The sequence below is a fragment of the Artibeus jamaicensis genome, unplaced genomic scaffold (genome assembly GCF_021234435.1).
Source record: "Artibeus jamaicensis isolate MK-2021 breed Jamaican fruit bat unplaced genomic scaffold, CSHL_Jam_final contig_3182, whole genome shotgun sequence".
Lineage (NCBI taxonomy): Eukaryota > Metazoa > Chordata > Mammalia > Chiroptera > Phyllostomidae > Artibeus > Artibeus jamaicensis.
Genome location: NW_026521742.1, coordinates 122,525 through 141,775, shown reverse-complemented (window position 1 = coordinate 141,775; position 19,251 = coordinate 122,525). Strand labels below are relative to the sequence as shown.

The following is a 19,251-nucleotide window of genomic DNA, read 5'->3' as shown; positions in this document are numbered from 1 at the left end:
GTATCAGTTCCCTATATATTTTGGATATTAACTCCTTATTGAATGTATCATTACTAAATATCTTCTCCTATTCTTTAGGTTGTCTTTTCATTTTGTAGATGGTTTCCTTTGCTGTGCAAAGCCTTTGTTTGAATTCATATGTATAGGTTTTGACTTCTTATTCATTCAGCCACACAATGTCTCTTGATTGAAGCATTTAATGCATTTACTGTTAAAATAATTATTGATATGTATGTAGGTATTGATAGGTGTTTTATTATTCATATTTTTATCTTTTTTATTCTTCAATAAGTCCCCTTAACATTTTTTAAAAATGTATTTATTGATTTTGGAGAGAGAAAGTGGGGATGGTGGGAGAAAGGGGGCAAGGGAAGTGACAGAGAGAGACATTGACTTCTTGTTCCACTTATTTGTCCATTCATTGGATGATTCTTCTACATACTCTGACCAATGACTGAACCTAAAACATTGGCGTATCAGTATGATGCTTTAACCAACTGAACTACCTGGCCAGGGCCCATAAACACTTCTTGAAATACTGGTTTTGTGGTAATAATTCCATTAGCTTTTTTTTTCCCTTGTCTAGGAAACTCTTATCTCTCCTTCAATTCTCCCTGATAGCCTTCTTGGTACGGTAATCTTGATTGAATCTTGGTTTCCTTGCTTTTCATCACTTTAAATATTTTGTGGCAATCGGCTGACAGTCTGATTTGGACTCCCCTGTATATACCTAATTGCTTTTCTCTTACTGCTTTTAAGTTTTTCTCTGTCTTTAACCTTTGGCATTTTAATTATGATGTGTCTTACTGTGGACTTCTGTGCGTTCATCTTATTTGGCACTCTTTGAAATTCCTGGACTTGTATGTCTATTTCCTTTGCCAGAATAGGAAAATTTTTAGTTATTATGTCTTCAAATAGGTTTTCTTTTTTTAAAATATATTTTATTGATTATGCCATTACAGTTGTCCCATTCTTCCCCTTCACTCCCCTCCATTCTGCACACCCCCTGCCACCACATTCCCCCCTTCAGTTCATGTCCGTGTGTCATACTTAGTTCTTTGGCTTCTACATTTCCCATACTATTCTTACTCACCCCCTTTCTGTCTTCTACCTACCATCTATGCTACTTATTCTCTGTACCTTTTTCCCCTCTCTCCTCCTCCCACTCCTCTCTTGATAACCCTCCAGGTGATCTCCATTTCTGTGGTTCTATACCTGTTCTAGTTGTTTGCTTAGTTTGTTTTTGTTGTAGGTGTGGTGGTTAATCATTGAGTTTGCTGTCATTTTACTGTACATGTTTTTTGTCTTCTTTTTCTTAGATAAGTCCCTTTAACTTTTCATATAATGAGGGCTTGGTGATGATGAATTCCTTTAACCTGACCTTATCTGAGAAATCACTTTATCTGCCCTTTCAGTCTAAATGAAAGCTTTGCTGGATAGAGCAACCTTGGATGTAGGTCCTTGTCTTTCATGACTTAGAATACTTCTTTCCAGCCCCTTCTTGCCTGTAAGGTCTCTTTTGAGGAATTAGCTGAAAGTCTTATGGGAACTCCTTTGTAGGTAACTCTCTCCCTTTGTCTTGATGCTTTTAAGACTCTCTCCTTATCTTTAATTTTGAGTACTGTAAATATGATGTGCCTTGGTGTGTGCTTCCTTGGGTCCAACTTCTTTGGTACTCTCTAAGCTTCCTGGACTTCCAGGAAGTCTATTTTCTTTGCCAGATTGGGGAAGTTCTCCTTTATTATTTGTTCAAATAACTTTTCCACTTGTTGCTCTTCCTTTTCTCCTTCTGGTACTCCTATAATTCAGATGTTGGAACGTTTAAAGATGTCCTGGAGGTTCCTAAGCCTCTCCTCACTTTTTGAATTCTTGTTTCTTCATTCTTTTCTGTTTGGTTGTTTCTTTCTTCCTTCTGGTCCACTCCATTGATTTGAGTCCCAGTTTCCTTCCCATCATTTTTGATTCCCTGTACATTTTTGCTGCTTCTCTTTATTTTTACATATTAAGTAGATCTGCTAAATCTCGAAGTCTTAGATAAATTAGGTATCCTGAGTGGTCCGGTAGTGCAGTCTCCCTAGTCACCTGAGCAAGGTGGTCTGGGGTGCCCCTTCTGTGGGTTATGTGTACCTTCCTGTTGTAGTTAAGCCTTATTGCTGTTGGCACATCAGTGGGTAGAAATGACCCTCTTGCTGACTGTCTATGAGGACTGGCCGTTACTATAATGGTTGAGCTATTGTCTAGGGGATGACTCCACAAAATAGGATTTACTGTTGCAGGGCTCTGGTGACTGCTGAATCTACTCTGTGTGTATACTGTTTATGGAGCTAACTGGATAGTGCTCTTGTGTGGACTGAAGCCAGTCACCAGTTTTGTTGATTCTGGGGCCTCTTAGGAGAAACTCTGGTGCAGGCCCAGATTAGCTGCTTCTTGCTCCTTGCCTGGCCTGGGCTACCTAGTAGAAGCTACAAAGTCATATGAAGTTGGTAGTTGCCTGTGCTGGACTTGGGTGTCCCTGAGAAAGGCTATGCTGCCATCTGAAGCTGGCTGCAACTAGTGCCATATGGGAGTCACTTAGCAAGAGGTACAGGGCATGCTGTGGCCAGGTGCTGCTTGCGGTTTATGAAACTTTGAGATTTGAGGCATGGACTGAGGCCACCATTTGTAACAGCCACTTAAAAAGGGTTCAGCCTAGGCATGAGTTGGTTGAGGCGGGTTCTCAGGGAATCACCAGAGTGTGGGGAGTTTGATGGACATGCAGATTTGGAGCCCATCTGCACCTGCCAGCTCTGTGGGGTAAGGGTTGAAGAAAGGAACAAAATGGCTGAGGGAGCTGCCCTTCTAGCCCTTGCCCTGAAGCCAATGAAGTCCCTTCCAGTACGTCCCTGGTGCTTTTTAAGCTGCTGCCTAGCACTGGATCTTAAAGTGAGTGCATCTGTCACCAAGCAAGTCCATGTGTACACCCTTTAAGAGGAATACCTGGGCCTCCAGAAGCCCTCTATCTCACCCAGATGGAATCCCTGATGCTATAGGGACACCTGTTCCCAGCACTGGTGCTTCAGATAAGGAAGCCCTGTGTGTGGATGGGACCCCTACCTCCTCAGGGGGTACCTCCACAGCCAAGATATCCCTCCTAAATCTTAACTACCACAAGTGGGTATGGGGAACAGACCACTTCATATCTCTACCTTTCCCACCAGTCTTGACACAGCTTCTTCTTTACATCCTCACTTATAAGGGTTCTGTTGAGCTAGTCTTTAGGTGGTTCTCAATGGTGGTTGTTCTGTAATTATTTGTAATTTTGATGTGGTCATGGGAGGAGGCGTTTAACTACTATGTCATCTTGACCAGACGCTGAGACAGTTGTTTAATTAGCTGTCTGCAATGACAATAATAATTGAAGCTAACAAGACATTGACCAAAACTTAAAATTAAACACTGAGGAATTAATAGTATACATAGGTCTTAGAAAAGCTCAATATATTCTTGATAATCTCAAAGTCATGCACATGCCCAGGAAAGACCTGGGAAGGCCCTCACCTCTAACTTCTGGCTGACCTTGATGTTCTGTATAAGCAGGAAGCAAAGGCTAAGGTACAGTATAAATTGCTGGAGTATGAAGGGAGTCAAAACACACACATACACACAGCCCCTCAGCAAAACCTAAGAGATGTATGGTTTCAAGACATTCAAGGAAATCTGTTCAATCATTAGATGACTACCAGGCTAATGCAGCAGAGACTCGGTGATTACATGGGACAAAGAATACAGACTTTTAGAGTTAGATCCAAAAAGTAACAAAACAAATAGCAATAACAACAAATTTCAGAGGAGAAGGGTTTGATTTCCAGAGTAGCCACATTATATTATTTAAAGTGTCATTTTTCAACAACAACAAAAAAAACTATGAGAAACATAAAGAAACAAGAAAGTATTTCCCATACACAGGGGGAAAAGGGCAGTCAACAGAAACTATCCCTGAGGAAGTCCAGATGCCACACTTACTAAACAAAAACTTTAAATCAGCTACTGTAAATATGTTCAAAGAACTAAAGAAGACCATGTATAAATAATTAAAGAAAATTATGAGAATAATTTCTTACCAATAGAAAATATCGATATAGAAATAAAAATTATTTCTTTTAAATGAAAGAACCAACAAGAAATTCTAAATTTGAAAAATACAACTGAAATGAAAAATTCACCATATGGGCTCAGCAGCAGAAAAAATCAGCAAACTTAAATAGATAGATCGATTTTCCAGTAGGAAGAACAAAAAGAAAAAAATGAAGAAAAATGAGCCTCAGACCTGTGAGATATCATCAAGCATATAAAAATATGCATGAAGAAGTCCCAGAGATGACAGAATAGGGGGGAATAAAATTTATATGAATAAATGGCTGAAAACATCCTATATTCAATGAAATACATTAAACATCCAAGAAAGTAGATAAACTCCAAGTAAGATAAATTCAAAGAGATGTTCACCTGGACACATTAGAGTCAAACTGTTAAATGCCAAAGACAGAGGATCTCGAAGGCACCGAGAGAAAAGTGACTCATCACATATAAAATCTTCAATAAGACAAACTCCTGACTTCTCATGAAAAAACAGAGACCACAGAGTTCTGGCCAAGATGGAGGTGTAGGTAGAAATTCTTCGCTTCCTCGCACAACCAAAAGAAGGATAACAACCAATTTAAAAACAATAAGCAGCCAGAACTGCCAGAAAAATCACACTGCATGGAACACTGACAACCAAGGAGTTAAAGAAGCATTCATCCAGACTGGTAGGAGGGGAAGAGATAGGCAGTCAGGGGAGGCGGCAGACCACATGGGCAAGGTGGGGGCTGGCTGATCCGGAAACTAGAGATTCAAAACCTCTAGCTGTAAAATTCTGTGGGGGTTGTGAAGGTGGGAGAAACTCCCAGTCTCACAGGAGAGTTCGTTGGGGAGGCCCAAGGGATCCTAGAATGTACACAAACCCACCAACCTGAGAATCAGCACCTGAAAGAGCACCATCTGCTAGTAAGAAGTGAGGGAAGTGACAAAGTAGAGCTAGAGTGGAGCGAGGGGCACTGTTCCCTCTGGGACCCCTCCCTCACCTACAGCAACACAATGCAGCAAAGAGGGTAGCCCCACCCTGGAAAATATCTAAGGCTCTGTCCCTTACAATATAACAGGTACGCTAAGACAAAGAAATATGGCCCAAATGAAAGAACAGATCAAAACTCCAAAAAAACAGTAAAGCAACAAGGAGACGGACAACCTATCTGATGTAGAGTTCAAAACACTGGTAATCAGGATGCTCACAGAATTGATTCAGCTCAGCTGCAAAATGAAGGAAGAAATGAAGGCTATACAAAGTGAAATAAAGGAAAATATACAGGGAACCAAAAGCGAAAGGAAGGGAACCAAGAGCGAAGGGAAGGGAACCGGGACTCAAATCAACAATTTGGAACAAATGGAAGAAATAAACATCCAACCAGAAAAGAATGAAGAAACAAGAATTCAAAAAAATGAAGAGAGGCTTAGGAACCTCTGGGACAACTTTAAACATTCCAACATCCAAATCATAGGGATGCCAGAAGGAGAAGAGGAACAGCAAGAAATTGAAAACTTATCTGAACAAATAATGAAGGAAAACTTCCTCAAGCTGGCAAAGGAACTAGACTTCCAGAAGTCAAGGAAGCCCATAGAGTCCCAAAGAAATTGGACCCAAGGAAGCATACACTAAGGCACATCATCATTAAGTTACCCGAGAAATAGATAAAAAACTGTACTTGAAAAATAATTAAATAAAAAATTTTAAAAAAAGATAAAGAGAGAATCTTAAAAGCAGCAAGAGGAAAGGAAAGAGTTACTTACAAAGAAAGGAGTTCCCATAAGACTATCAGCCGATTTCTCAAAAGAAATCTTACAGGCAAGAAGGGGCTGGAAAGAAGTATTTGAAGACATGAAAGGCAAGGACCTACATCCAAGATTACTCTATCCAGCAGAGCTATCGTTTAGAATGGACGAGCAGATAAAAGTGCTTCTCATACATGATCAAGCAAAAGAAGTTCATCGTCACCAAGCCCTTATTATATGAAAAGTTAAAGGGACTTAAGAAGATCAAAAACTATGAACAATAAAATGACACCAAACTCAACTATCAACAACTGAACCTATAAAATAAAAACAAAAACTAAGCCAACAACTAGAACAGGAAGAGAATCACAGAAATGCAGATCACATGGAGGGTTATTAGTGGGGAGCAGGAGAATGGGGAAAAGCTACAGGGAATAAGAAGCATAACTGGTAGGTATAAAACAGACAGGGGAAGGTTAAGAATAGTATAGGAGATAAAGAAGTCAAAGAACTTGTATGCACAACCCACAGACATGAACTAAGGAGTGGGTGGGGAATGCTGGAGAATTCCGGTAGAGCAGAAGGGGAATAAAGAGGAGAAAAAAATTGGGACAACTGTAATAGCATAATCACTAAATATACTTAAAAATAATTTTAAAAAGAAGAAAAAATTTTTAAAAAACAGAGACCAGAGGTAGTGGGATGACATATCCAAAGTGTTAGAGAAAAGGACTATTGATCAAGAATTCTATATCCATGCCCTGGCTGGCTGGCTCAGTTGGTTGGAGCATTATCCTGTACACCAAGAAGAATTCTATCTCCAGCAAAACTATCCTTTAAAAATGAAGGAGAAACTAGGACACCCTCAGTAAAAAACTGAAAAGACCTGTTGTACAAAAAATAAAGGGAGTCCTTAAGGTTCAAATTAAAAGACCCCAGGCAGTAACCAAAATTCACATGAAAAATATAAACAGCACCAATAAAGATAACTATGCAAACACAAAAGATAGTATAAATATGTTTGTAACTCTTTTCTGTTCCTATCTGAATTAAAAGAAAACTGCATATAGCAATAATTTTAAAACTGTCAATGGGCTTTTAATGTGAAATGTGATTTGAATGACAATAAGCATACAAAGGAGGGGGAAATTAACAGAACTGCATCAAAGCAAGGGTCTTGCATACTATTGAAATTAAGTTGGTATAAATCGGAAACAAATTGTTTTCAAATATTAACTATAATTACCAGGGAAATAAAAAAATTATAAAAGAAATAATAAGTTAATTAAAATATACACTGGAAAACATTTAATACAAAAGAAGACAATAATGGAAGAACAGAAACTAAAAAGATATAAGACACGTAGAAAACAAATAGCAAAATGGCAAATGTAAATCCTAATGGACAAGTAATTATATTAAATGTAAATGGGTAAGACATCCAAGAGCCAAGAATGACTGCAGCCCTGACTGGTGTGGCTCAGTTGGTTGAGCACATCCCACAAACTGGAAGGTTATTGGTTCAATTCCCAGTCAGGGCACATGCTTAGGTTGTGGGTTCAGTCCCTGGTTGGGGCATGTACAAGAGGCAATTGATTGATGTTTCTCTCCCTCTCTTTCTCCCTCCCTTCCCCTCTCTCTAAAAATAACAAAATCTTTTAAAAAATGAATGACTGTGCAAGTATGAGTTGACCTGTTAAGCAGCCAAGATATAGTTGGTCAGCTTGCAAATCTGTGAATTCAAGATCCGCTTTATATTATTTACCAAACTGACTCATTCAACCAATTTTGTCATTTCTAAAATATACCAAGAAATGTATAAAGAAGTGACAAGAAGGTAAATAAGGCATTGTGATATTATAATATAATAATTATTATCGATTAGAATATATGGTATATTAAGTCTTCATCCTTGGTTCCTCACACAGAGCTCTATAATCACTGGAATTTCTTAAAAGGGGTAAGAGGAGCATTTTTTTGTTATACATAATAAGCCCCTTTCAACCATATCTTGGAGGGCGGGGTTGGTAACCTCCAAAAAGAAAGAGGCAGTAGATTAAGTTAATTACCAGTGGTCAATGATTTAATTGGTTAGGCCCTTGTAATAAAGCCTCCGTAAATACCCTAAATGAGGGATTTGGGAGGCCTTCTAGACTGGTGAACACATGAAGATGCTGGAAGGATGGCATGCGGGGAGAAGGCATGGAAACTCCATGCCGTTTCCCACACACCTTGCCCTATGCATCTCTTCCATTTGGCTATTACTGAGTTACAGCCTTTATAAAAAACAAGTAATGATAAGTAATGACCTTTTCTAAGTTCTGTGAACCATTCCGGCAAATTACCAACCTGAGAAAGAGGTTGTGGGAAGCCCAGATTTATAGCCAGCTGGTATAAATTAAAGCACAGGTCACAACCTGGAACTTGCAACTGGAATCTTAAGTGAGGCATAGTCTTGTGGGACTGAGTCCTTAATCTGTGCAGTCTGTACTAACTCGATGTAGTGTCATAATTGAGTTAAATTGTAGGACATCTAGTTGGTGTCTGGATAATTGAAGACTTGCTTAATATAAAGGGAAAACCCACATATTTTGTGTTAGAAGTTGTACGTAGTGTAGAAGAAACAGTAGTTTGTCTTTAGGCATAGTCCCAGACCTCAAGAAATTCCTAGTCTTGAGAAAAAATGGACCCATGAGAAATAATTTACAAAAAATGTGATAATAAATACATGCACTTTAATAAGGTACATGTAAAAAGTACCAGGAAAGTAAGCAACAAACCATGTCAAAAACTGGCAGTCATCCTGATTTTTAAAGGATGAGTTAAATATTAAAATTCCTTAGGGTTCTACCACTCCCTCTTCAAGTGCTCAGCCCAGTTCTCAGCACTGGCTGCATATTACCATCATATGGGAAGCATTTTTTAAATGACAAGGACTGGGCAGGGTAGGTGGAGTTGGAAAAGGGAGGTGGTAAGGGGGATAACTGGTTATGGCAAAAAATTTTTTTAAATAAGACTTTTGCCTTTTACAAATAAATAAATGACAAGGTCTGGACCCACACCAGACCAAGTGAATCAGAACTTCTATGGGTGCCTTGACCCCTCATCCTTATTATTATTATTACTATTTTTTTGAGAGGGGAGGGGAAGGGAGGGAGGAAGCGAAGGACAAATAGAGGGAATGAAACACTGCATGTGCCCTGACTGGGCACTGAATAGGCAACCCAAGCATGTACCCTGACTTTTTGCTTTGCAGGACAATGCTCAATCAACTGAACTACACTTGTCAGGACTAATCCTTACTTCTTAAAAGCTCCCAAGGTGTTTTAAAGTAGTGTCTGAGTTGAAAATGACTGACTTGATATTTAGGGGAAATATAGCACAGGCCTGAACCAATCCTCTGGCAATGAGGAGATAAAGATTTCAGGTAGGAACAACAGGATCTACCATAGCCTTAATGTCAGAAGAGAAGAGGATGCTAAGCTTCCTAAAGTAAAGACCTTGAATAGAAGGAGTGTCTGCATACGTGCTTGAGGGGGCTATGAGTAGAGGGAAGGGAAAGGAAAAGATAACCAAGTTTGAAGTACCAGGTATCCATGTATAGTTATCTACTAGACAGATAAAAATAAGAAACACCTTAAGTCCAAGAAAAAATCGGGACTGGATATACATCTTTGAAAACCCTAAGTATACAGGTATTATTTGAAGTCATTAAAGGAAGTGTAACCAGATAAGGAAATTATGGAGAACAGAATAAGAATACAGAGGGAGATAAGAGATGTTAGCCTTAGATAGGAAGACTTACTCTGTTCAAAGAAAAGATCAGAAATCAGATAGGTACAGGCACACAGAAAAATGACAGACCCTGAAGAGTTCAGGGCTCGTGCCTACCAATTTCTTCCGTGAAGTAGGAGGCAAAATAAACAATGAAAAGAAGTGCAGAGTAGGACAAAGAGTTAGAGGAGATGCTGAAAATCTGTGAACAGTCATTTAGGCTTTTAGTACCTAAGAGGAACCTAGGGGGTTAGTCAAAGCATGTCAGGCAATTGAGAGTAAAGTTGGAATCCAGTTTAGAATCACACCAACAGCTGAGTTACATGATTTTCTCCAGCCTGCTCTGGAGATTCCAGGAGCAGGAAAAAAGCCAACTAACTGTTTGATTCATCCAGGCTTGGAGACCATCACAGCAAATGTGGCAAGAGTGACTTGAGGCCAGTAACATTGCTTTTATAATTTTAAAAAGTAAAATTTATATTACTCTGGGAAATGGACTGCAGCTCGCTCTTTCCTCTGATAGACAAGACTGTTTTGGAGGCACAGAGGCAGGGGGTTGGCTATTACTCTTTCACTCTCAGACAACTTGTCAGAACTGTCATTCCTAAGCAATTTTGATCCCTTCAAGTAGCTGATTGCAAGAAATCTAAACGTGATTTCTCCAAACTCTTAAAAGATGAAAATTCACTGCAGGACTGGACTATCCAGCTGAGACAAACACATTAAACACTTCTTACATACAATGCTATTTCAGTTAAGAGGTAGGAGCTCTTTCCTAAAAAAAGATGGGGGGGGAGGGGAATAAGGGAGTAATTAGACTGCAAATCTCACTAAAAATTGCTAACAAAGCCAGTTAATATAAAATAGCATAAAACAATACATAAAAAATATAGAACATTACATAACACAAAGATTTATTCAATTCTTCTGAATGTATGCAGTGAGTAAATAACTGACAATTTAATAATCCCCTTATCACATCTGGAGTTCACTAATTCATCTTGCTATCACTCAGACCACTCTAAGTTAGTGGGTAATCCCTGTGGATACTAGACCTCTTGCTACCACCATCTGGAGAGTGTAAGTACAAAGCCTAGAAGGAAGTCTAAAGGACTAACATGTGTAATCATCCACCATGTGCCAGGCCTACTGTGTACCAGACTCCAGGCAAGGCACTTTACATATTAGCTACAGCTCACTCAAAAACGAATTAAGATGTCAAAACTGTAGATGTGGCACACAGGACAGTTAGTGTCTGCAAATCTAAAGTGTAAAGGAAAAGTGTTAGCTATGATGGTTGATGAAAAGTGAGGGGGGAAGAGGTGAGTCTGGAGAGGAAGGGATCTGGGAGCAAATGGGCAAGACCCCGGACATGTGGGGGAAGGGGGGGGGGTTGCTGAAATGCAGAGCACGAGGTACAAGGGGCAGAGATGAGGATGAGCCTGCAGAAGCAAAACCCAGGGAGAGGTAAGGGCAAAAGTCCTAACGCCACGGGAGGGAGTGGGGGGCGTCCCATCCTGGAAAGGCACCCCGAAGGACTTGGGGGGAGGGGGGCGCTGAGACGCGGTGTCAGCGCAGCTAAAGGGGAGAGGCGAAGAGGGGGCAGGAGGCCACTGCAGCCGGGGCGAGCTGGGCAGGAGCTAGGCAACCGCGAAGCCCGAGACCCGAGACCCGGAAACGCTGGCGCTGGGGGAAGTGGGGTGCGCACAGGGGTCGGCCTGTCCACGACGTGAGGCGCTGAGCTTGTGGGGCGGGGCGGGACCACTGCCCAGGGCAAACCGGGAGATAGGCGGGTGAGGCGAAGTGGAGTCAAGGGATGCCAAGACCAGGACGGAGCCGGGTGGGCAGCGGCGGGCGGGCAGCGGGCCGCAGCGAAAGCGGCGTCCCCCTTACCTGGGATGAGTGAGGAGCCGCCGCGCCGCCTCCCCAGCATCCTGGGCTCGGCCGCTTCTCCCAACGCCTAGGTGGGGGCCATTCTGCCCACCCCAAGAGCCCTCCCTCACGGCCAGGCGCCAGCAGCTGCCCGCCCTGCCCGGCCCTGCGGAGCGGCGCGGAACCGACCCGCACCCTCGGCCGCCTCAACAGCGACTCCCGCTGTTGCCGCCTCAGTGCCTGCCCCCAGCCTCCCGAGGCAGGCGGAGGATCACACGCCTGCGGGGATTGGTTGCCTGGCGCCCACCCGGGCGATGTGTCAGCCTCTCTGATTCGTGGGTTCTGCAAGCTCCCCGCGGAGGCGGGGCCCTGAATTGTGCCTAGTCCCCGGGGCGCTGAGGGGCCTGGGTGGGCCTGACGCTGTGGTAGGGGTGGGGGGCGGTCCCACTTCCGGAGGGTGAACGCTATTGGCAGGGACTCGGGGTGCCACCTGCCTGGGCAGGTTGTTGCCCCAACAATGGTGTGTGTGGCCTGGATGGAGGGGATCCTCGTTGAGGTGGCTGGCTGCACTCAGCCCCTACCCTTCATGTGGGTGGCCTTCATCCGTGAAACCCTGGAATAGGGCAAGAAAATGAGCTTTCTCAGGACGTTCACCCTCTTTGCTCACTGCCTCAAATACCAACCCTGTGCTCACACCAGCAGATGAGCTTTTATCTCATTGGAGATAACTCAAATGGAAATAGATTCCAGCAATATTCCACACCACACAAAAGTATAAATGAGTAAATTCTGTTTCCAAGGAAGCTCTACAAGGAAAAGGAACTGATCCCTGAAAAAAAGAAGAAGAACTGAAAACTGGGAAAAGAGAAAAGGGCAGAGGGGGAAGGGAGACATGGGGTGGAGGAGGTGGAAGGGAGCTGAAATTTAACAACTGAAAATTAACTGATTCCTTCTGTGAAAATGAATAAAGGAAACCTCATCTAAAATGAAGTCGGGAGACCCTGAAGAGGTAGTGCTCAAGCACTAATCACTCCCTGCACCTTGTAGACTCCCAGAGGAAGAAATGGTTCTTACAGGGAAGAAATTGACTTTACTACTCCAGCAGGAGGAAGATTTTCTTATCCAGCAACAACCCAGCCAATTAGTAGCTTAGTAGCCATCACCGCCCTGAACTCTGGCTCTCCTCCAATGGACTTTTCCTTCACAGCATCCCCTCCCAATTTCCTTTTCTTTATAAGGTTCTTCTCCTTTGTTCTCTTGCCAGCAGTTTGCCATAGCTTGCATGTCCTGGATTGCAGTTCCTCTACTATTGCCAAATAAACCTATTTTACTGGTAAAATAACCTTTTCATTTTTAAGGTTGACACTTCCTACAGGCATGGCCACACCAGGTTCTGTCAAAGCAATTATTTCAACTCTATGACCATAGACTAAAGAAAGTGTGCACTTAGGAATCTAACAGCAGTGTTCAAACTTGATGTCTACCATTCTGGAAGTTCTGTTATCAACAGAATGAGGTCTACAGAATATGAACCTTAGAAAGTTACTGTAAAAATCAAATGAAGTCCACACAAAAATTTGTGCACCGATGTTCATAGTAGCATTATTCATAATAGCCAATAAAGTGGAAACAAACCAGCTGTCCATTAACTAATTAGTGAATAAGCAAAATGTCATATCCATACAATGCAATATTATTCACCCATGAAAAAGAATAAAGTATGATACATGCTACAACGTGGATGAATCTTGAAAATATTACAGTAAGTAAAATAAGCTAGTCACAAAAGACCATGTATTGTATGAGTCCATTTATGTGAAACGTCCAGAATAGGCAAATCCATACAGACAGAAAGTAGATTAGGGGATGCCTTAGGCTGAGGAGATAAGGGGGGAAATGGGAAGTGACTGCTAATGGGAATAGGGTTTCTTTGGAGGCAATTCATGAAAATATTCTAAAACCAATTGTAGAGATGATTGCACAATTGTATAAATATACTAAAAACCACTGAATTATGTAAGTAGGTAAATTTTATGGTATGTGAATTATATCTCAATAAAGCTTGATTTTGTTTTGTTTTTTTAAGATCAGATGAGCTAACAAACCTCTGAAAGCCCCTGCCTATGGTACCTCTCCAAGAACAAGTGTTCAGTATACCTAACTTTATCTTTTTCTTTATTCAACTGGCAAAATCTTGTAAGCAGTTTGATCTGAGGAAATTTAAAGAAATACTCACCAAGATAGTTTTCTTTGGAACACCTCAATCAAATGAAGATGATTTGACACAAGCTGTTTTAGGGATTACAAGGTCATCGAAAGAGAATGAGCAAGGTCAGTAGTCAGAGAGCAAGGGCAAGGAAGGAAGGAAATAGCACTGTATGAGGTGATTATGGATAGATCCAAAGTCATTCAACGAGTTTTTATCATTAAGTGCTATGACCCATGTCACCTTCCACATTACAGACCCTTCAAGAAAAGAGCTCACCATTACTCGAGTAAGCTGAAGCCACTGCCAGCGCCAGTGGGCATTAATCCCATAAACACAGCCCCTGCCAGCCTCTCTCCACAAACCAGAAATACAGCTCTCTGAGATGACCTCTGCACTGCTTAGAAAATGTGTTGCCCACCTATAAGATCTCAAAAAAGAACTGAATAGCCAGGTGGGGTGGGGGGAGGCTAGCACTTGTACCTCATGTATTAAGCTGAGAACAAATTCCAGACAAGGGCAAGAGCAGAGTACACAAATCCCTTTAGTAAAACCTGGCAGGGTGGTTGGCTCCCTGCCCGTCACATGGCAGGATGTCTGTCTCCCTGAGCAAGACAGCTTCAGGTGGCCCCAGGGCCACATTGTGGCAAGCAGTCAAAAGCTTGATCTGAAGCAAAGCCCAGGGTCACTTGGGAACAAGCTTGTTCTGCTTTCTAAATCTACCCCCAACCCATATAGTATATGTACTGAGGGGAGCAGAATTTTGCTACAACAAAATATACCTTTTATGGGATATTGATTTTTTTTATTTGAGTACATTTATTAAAGCTGGGAACAATGAAACAAGAAAGGGCTAAGGAAAGAAGAAACAACAGGGGAGACACTGAGCAGGATGCGTTGGCTCTCTAGAAACATTACGGGGAAGAAGCCACAGCAGGGCTGCTGTCAGCTCACTGCAGAGTCAGCGAAAAGGGGACCTTAGGGACAGGTTCAGGGCGTTAGCCCAGGAGGAGCTGCCATTGCTCATTGCTCCCCTGATTGCAAGTCTCTGGGGGTCCCTTATAGTTTAGGAGATGCAGGCCTGTGGGGGAAGGAGAGGAGAAGGGGAAGATGCAGGCATGCTCCCAGAACGGAGAGCACATCTGCCATATTTATTATTTTAAGCTGGTTATTTTTAAGAACCAAACAGTCAGGAAGAAACTTTGACCTTCCCACCAAATGCCTAAAAGAAGTTAGATAGGCCCAGGAAAAGAGCTGCCGTCATAGATAACTGTAGTTTTATATGAACTAGTGTAGCACTGACCAGGTGACTCAGTTGGTTGTAGTGTTGACCCATACACCAGAAGGCTGCAGGTTCTGTCCCTGGTCAGAGCACATACCTAGTTGGTATGTTCGATCCCTGGTTGGGCACGTACTGGAGGCAGCTGATCAATGTTTTTCTCTCACATCAACATTACTCTCTCTCTCCCTCTTTCTCCTCCTTCTCTCTCTAAAATCAATAAACATATCCTTGGGTGAGAATTATACACACACACACACACACATGAACTAGTGAGTAATAGACAAGGAGGGACCTTTGATCAAAGACCTCTCTGCGTGCCACTATTAAAGATAGTCCAGCAAACATTTATTTGCCAAACATTTGAATTGCCTTCTTCCCAGTTGAATTCCCAAACCACAACCCTCCACCCGCACCTTAACTCAAGATGGCAAATAAGCCTCAACTGCCCGATTTGTCCTCAGGCCCCATGTTCTTAAGTAACCCCCCTATAAAATTAATTTTGGTTGTTTTTTTCCCTGTTAATCTGTCTCATGTCAGTTGGATTACTAGACCAGCCAAAAGAACTCAGAGGAAAAATTTCCCCTCCCTCACAGAACTAATAAGAAAAAAGACTCCAAAATATACTCTAAGTAAAAATAAAAAAATTAAACACTGTGTATATAATATGCCCATTGTATTTTTGAGTACACACAGGCATGCACGCCTGTGCTTGATTTTCAGAGACGGTCTCTAGAAGGTGCACAGGGAACAGGCAACAGTGGGTGTGTCTGGCAGGAAAACTGAGGGACATGAGCACAAGAGTGGGAAAGAGAGTTATTTTTCACTGTATTCTCTGAAATTTTGTGCAAGGCATTTATTTGGATTACGTACTCAAAATGAATAAACATTTAATTTTTTCAATAAAAGAACTTTCTCCTGGAGAACTCACTGTTTAAGCCTCTATGAACACGTGGTTCACATGATATTTGTACTTCTCTGTGTAATTTAATGTCTCATATTGAGTACACATATTTTGAATACTCTGTATTTCTTTTCCCTTCCAAGAGTTACCTTTTCCAGGTGGTAGAGCTCACCTGAGGACAAAGGCAGCTTTGCCCCCTGACTGATCGGCAATTCTAAGGGCTCAGGGTTTGTTTCTTCCAAACAGCCCAGCAGCCCCAGCAGCCTCAAGAAAAAGAGAAGAAGTGGACAAGTACTGACACCCTACTGAGAGCCAGGTAGCCACTGCCCTCTAGACCAGCCTCTGTGCAGTTTCCGCCTTGGGGATTCATCTCCCGGGAAGACGGCCTGGCCAAGGGTAATTGAAGACCCCTTACTACAGTGATCTCACCTCCTGAAGGAAAGTCTCTGTGCAACCCACTTAAGAATGTTCAGGCTTGGAGGAGAACTAAAGAGGAAGCACAGCTCTCCCACACTTTCATTTTGAGGGGCTGTCGGCTGTGCGCTGGTTTTTGGAAGGACAGAAGCACAGCAGATCTCCCTTCATGGCATTTCCATTCCCAGATCTGGCATGGAGAGAGGGTAAGGACGGTGTGGAGGTGGAAGGGACAGGGAAGCCCTCAGACACAGAAAGTTGGGAAGGAGAATCATGCCAGGTCTTACTTTTTTATTCTCTAGCTTCCCAAGGGAGCTAGAAATGAGGGTTAGAAGCCAGGGGTTTGGACACAGAAAAAAAGAGAAGACAGGCTACCTTTGGAATGCAAGTGTGAGAGCAGAGATCTTTCAGACAGCACAGGCATGGCTGTGAGGAGTGAAAAAGTGGGACAAAGGAAGTTCTTAAGGGTAAGGGCAGAAATAATGATGACAGAAGATGGTTTATCCGCCTGTGCCTCCATCCTTTCCCCTGCACAGGGCCTGGCACTAATTAAATGAATGGATGGGTGAATGAATGGAGAGATGATTAGCAAAAGCTGTGGCTTATCCATGAAGGCCACCAGAGCAAAGCAGAGAGGGACACAGGGAAAAGAATAACAGGGCACTTTAAGGTCCTGCCTGGAAAAGCAGGGAGGCAGACTCCAGGTGAGGGCCGCAGGGCCAAAATATATGCGCTGGGGAACTGAAACGAAACTTTTGCTTGACTTAAAGTGACCCAAAAGCCCTGGCTGACTTGGGGCAAGTGAAACACTTACCTGAAAACAGCATCAAAGAGCCAATGAGCTACAGGAGACATCTCACAATTCTCTTGAAGCCTGTGGGATAGAGGGATTTGAGACAAGAAGAAAATGGTGATATAATTTTAAGAAAAGGCAGGGGAAAGGAGCATGCCTCCTTACTTTCCCCACCCCTAGATCCAGGAAAACTGACTAGGTCAGGCCCCTCAGCCACATCATCATTTTAAAATGAGAATCCAGCTGAGCCTCTGAGCAGGCATTTTCCAAATGGCCACGGAATTCCTGCACCTTCCAAAAATACCTCTTCATCCAAATCCTGCCAGGGAGGGAGGGCCACATGCCCAGGCTGTGACCAACCAGTTGGGCTTCCTGAGCCCAGGAGCTGCACTCGCATGCTCTGCAGACCCCAGATACAGGAAATGCCCTCTTGCTCAGTAGGTAAGCACAGCCAGACAGCTACCGGTGCTGAGCCGAAGACTGGGAGCAAAGCATCCTCTAGTTCCACTTATAGCAAAAGAGATTATATGACTTCTAGAAGTGGTTTCCAAATCTAGCTAGGCATATGAACCACCTGTGCAGCTTTGTAAAACAGACACCAGTCTTTTCATCAGTTTTATAAAGCAGGAACTCCATAGGGCAAGTAGGGGGCAGTGACTGGGAGGTGGCATGAGAGGGACTTCAGAGAGGCTAGTTGGTGATATGCTGGGAATTGCCCCGTTTTTTTCACTTTGTGAAAATTCATCACACTGTTCACACACGTGCACTTTTCTGTGTTTGTTGTAAATTCTGCTCCCCTGCAGTGTTTGAGGACCACCGAGTCAAGGATCCAGGGTGGGAGCCTCAGGTTCCACCAGAGATGCTGGGTGCTGTTGAGTATGGGCTGAAGTTGCTGCAGGTGTCTGCATCCCTTCTTGGGCAAATGTCTGGCCTATATGGGGGGACAAGCTCTAGGAAGAGGAAGGACTGGGAAAGGAAGTACTCCAGGGAGCTCTTCTCTGCCCACAGATGCTGACTACTGATCCCGGTGCAGACCAGAAATGGCTGCCAAGCCTAGTGATCTCTCCTGTACCGCACCTCTTGGACAGAGCTTATCCAGGCCCCCTGTGACCTAATTCAAAAGGGCAATTTTCTCCAGTGGCTTGGTTTCCCTCCCGATTAAAGAGACTGCAGAGGCTACCAAATTCTAGCCACCCTTCAGGTCCCTTTCCCCAGGCAAGCAACCTCTATGAAGGAGATGCTACTCCCGGCAGGATCCGGGTGACTGGCACGTGAGATTTGCCAATATTCTGAACGAGACACTGTTCTAGGCACAAAGGACAGAGCAGTGAACAAGTCAGTCCCTGCTGTACTGATAGGTTTTATTTTATAATGTAGAGCCTGGCATTTAATTACAACTGAAGGGGGATCAGAATTCCCCACCGCAGAATATGCTGCTGTGGCACAGGATGCTTTTGAGCTGGAGGCAATTAACAAACAGAAAACACAGGAGAAGGTCTTTGTCCTTCTTCTGCCTGGTGCCAGGCATAAATTTCTCTCTTGTAAAAGTTTCCATTTGTAAAAGCTAGACTCAGAGAAAGGAGTAAAAATTGGTGAAAGAAATATCAATAACTTAGATATGCAAATGTCACTGAAAGGGTCAGGCCAGGTTCCCAGCCCGCCAGGCTGCTCATGACCCAGTCAGGCCAGTTTCCAACTCGCTGGACTGCCCACGACTCAGTTATCTCAGCTCAATAGCCTGCAGCTTAATTGAAACTCTCCCTCACGGAGCACAATAGACACTTGGCGCCTGCCACAGTGGCCTTTGCTCAGACTGACCCTCCTGTACCTGGGAACGGCCCCACCCTTCACCTACCCCATTGTCTCGGCTCACATCGTGGAAGTCTGAGGCACCCGCCTGAAAGAACAAGAGACTAACCCCTCCCCTATCTCCTGACAAACTCCACCCTTTTTCTTTTAAAACTCCATTCCTGCCTCCCCTACCCCCACCCCGCCCGGGGCTGCAGTCAATCCGAACTCAGCCAGCCTGTAAATGCAGCATCAAATAGAGGCACTTGGATTAGATCATTTGGTTCCTCCCACCTCTATTTCTCTCGCATTTCTAACAGACACCATTTTTAACTTTATTTTCATTATGGACACTATTACAGACGTCCCCATTT

General features: G+C 43.1%; 1 protein-coding gene across 4 annotated transcripts in view; it reads right to left on the bottom strand.

Moving 5' to 3' along the window:
* Positions 1-17,176, bottom strand: part of TPST1 (tyrosylprotein sulfotransferase 1) — a 128,400-nt gene extending 111,224 nt beyond the window's left edge. For 2 of the 4 annotated variants that reach the window (XM_037135568.2, XM_037135567.2), the window contains exon 1: positions 11,515-11,729. The gene's annotated coding sequence lies outside the window, so the exon portion shown is untranslated. Of the gene's footprint in view, positions 1-11,514; positions 11,730-17,110 lie in introns of those variants that run through there. The other 2 variants (XM_037135564.2, XM_037135563.2) reach the window with 2 other exon arrangements.
* Positions 17,177-19,251: the final 2,075 nt, after the last annotated feature.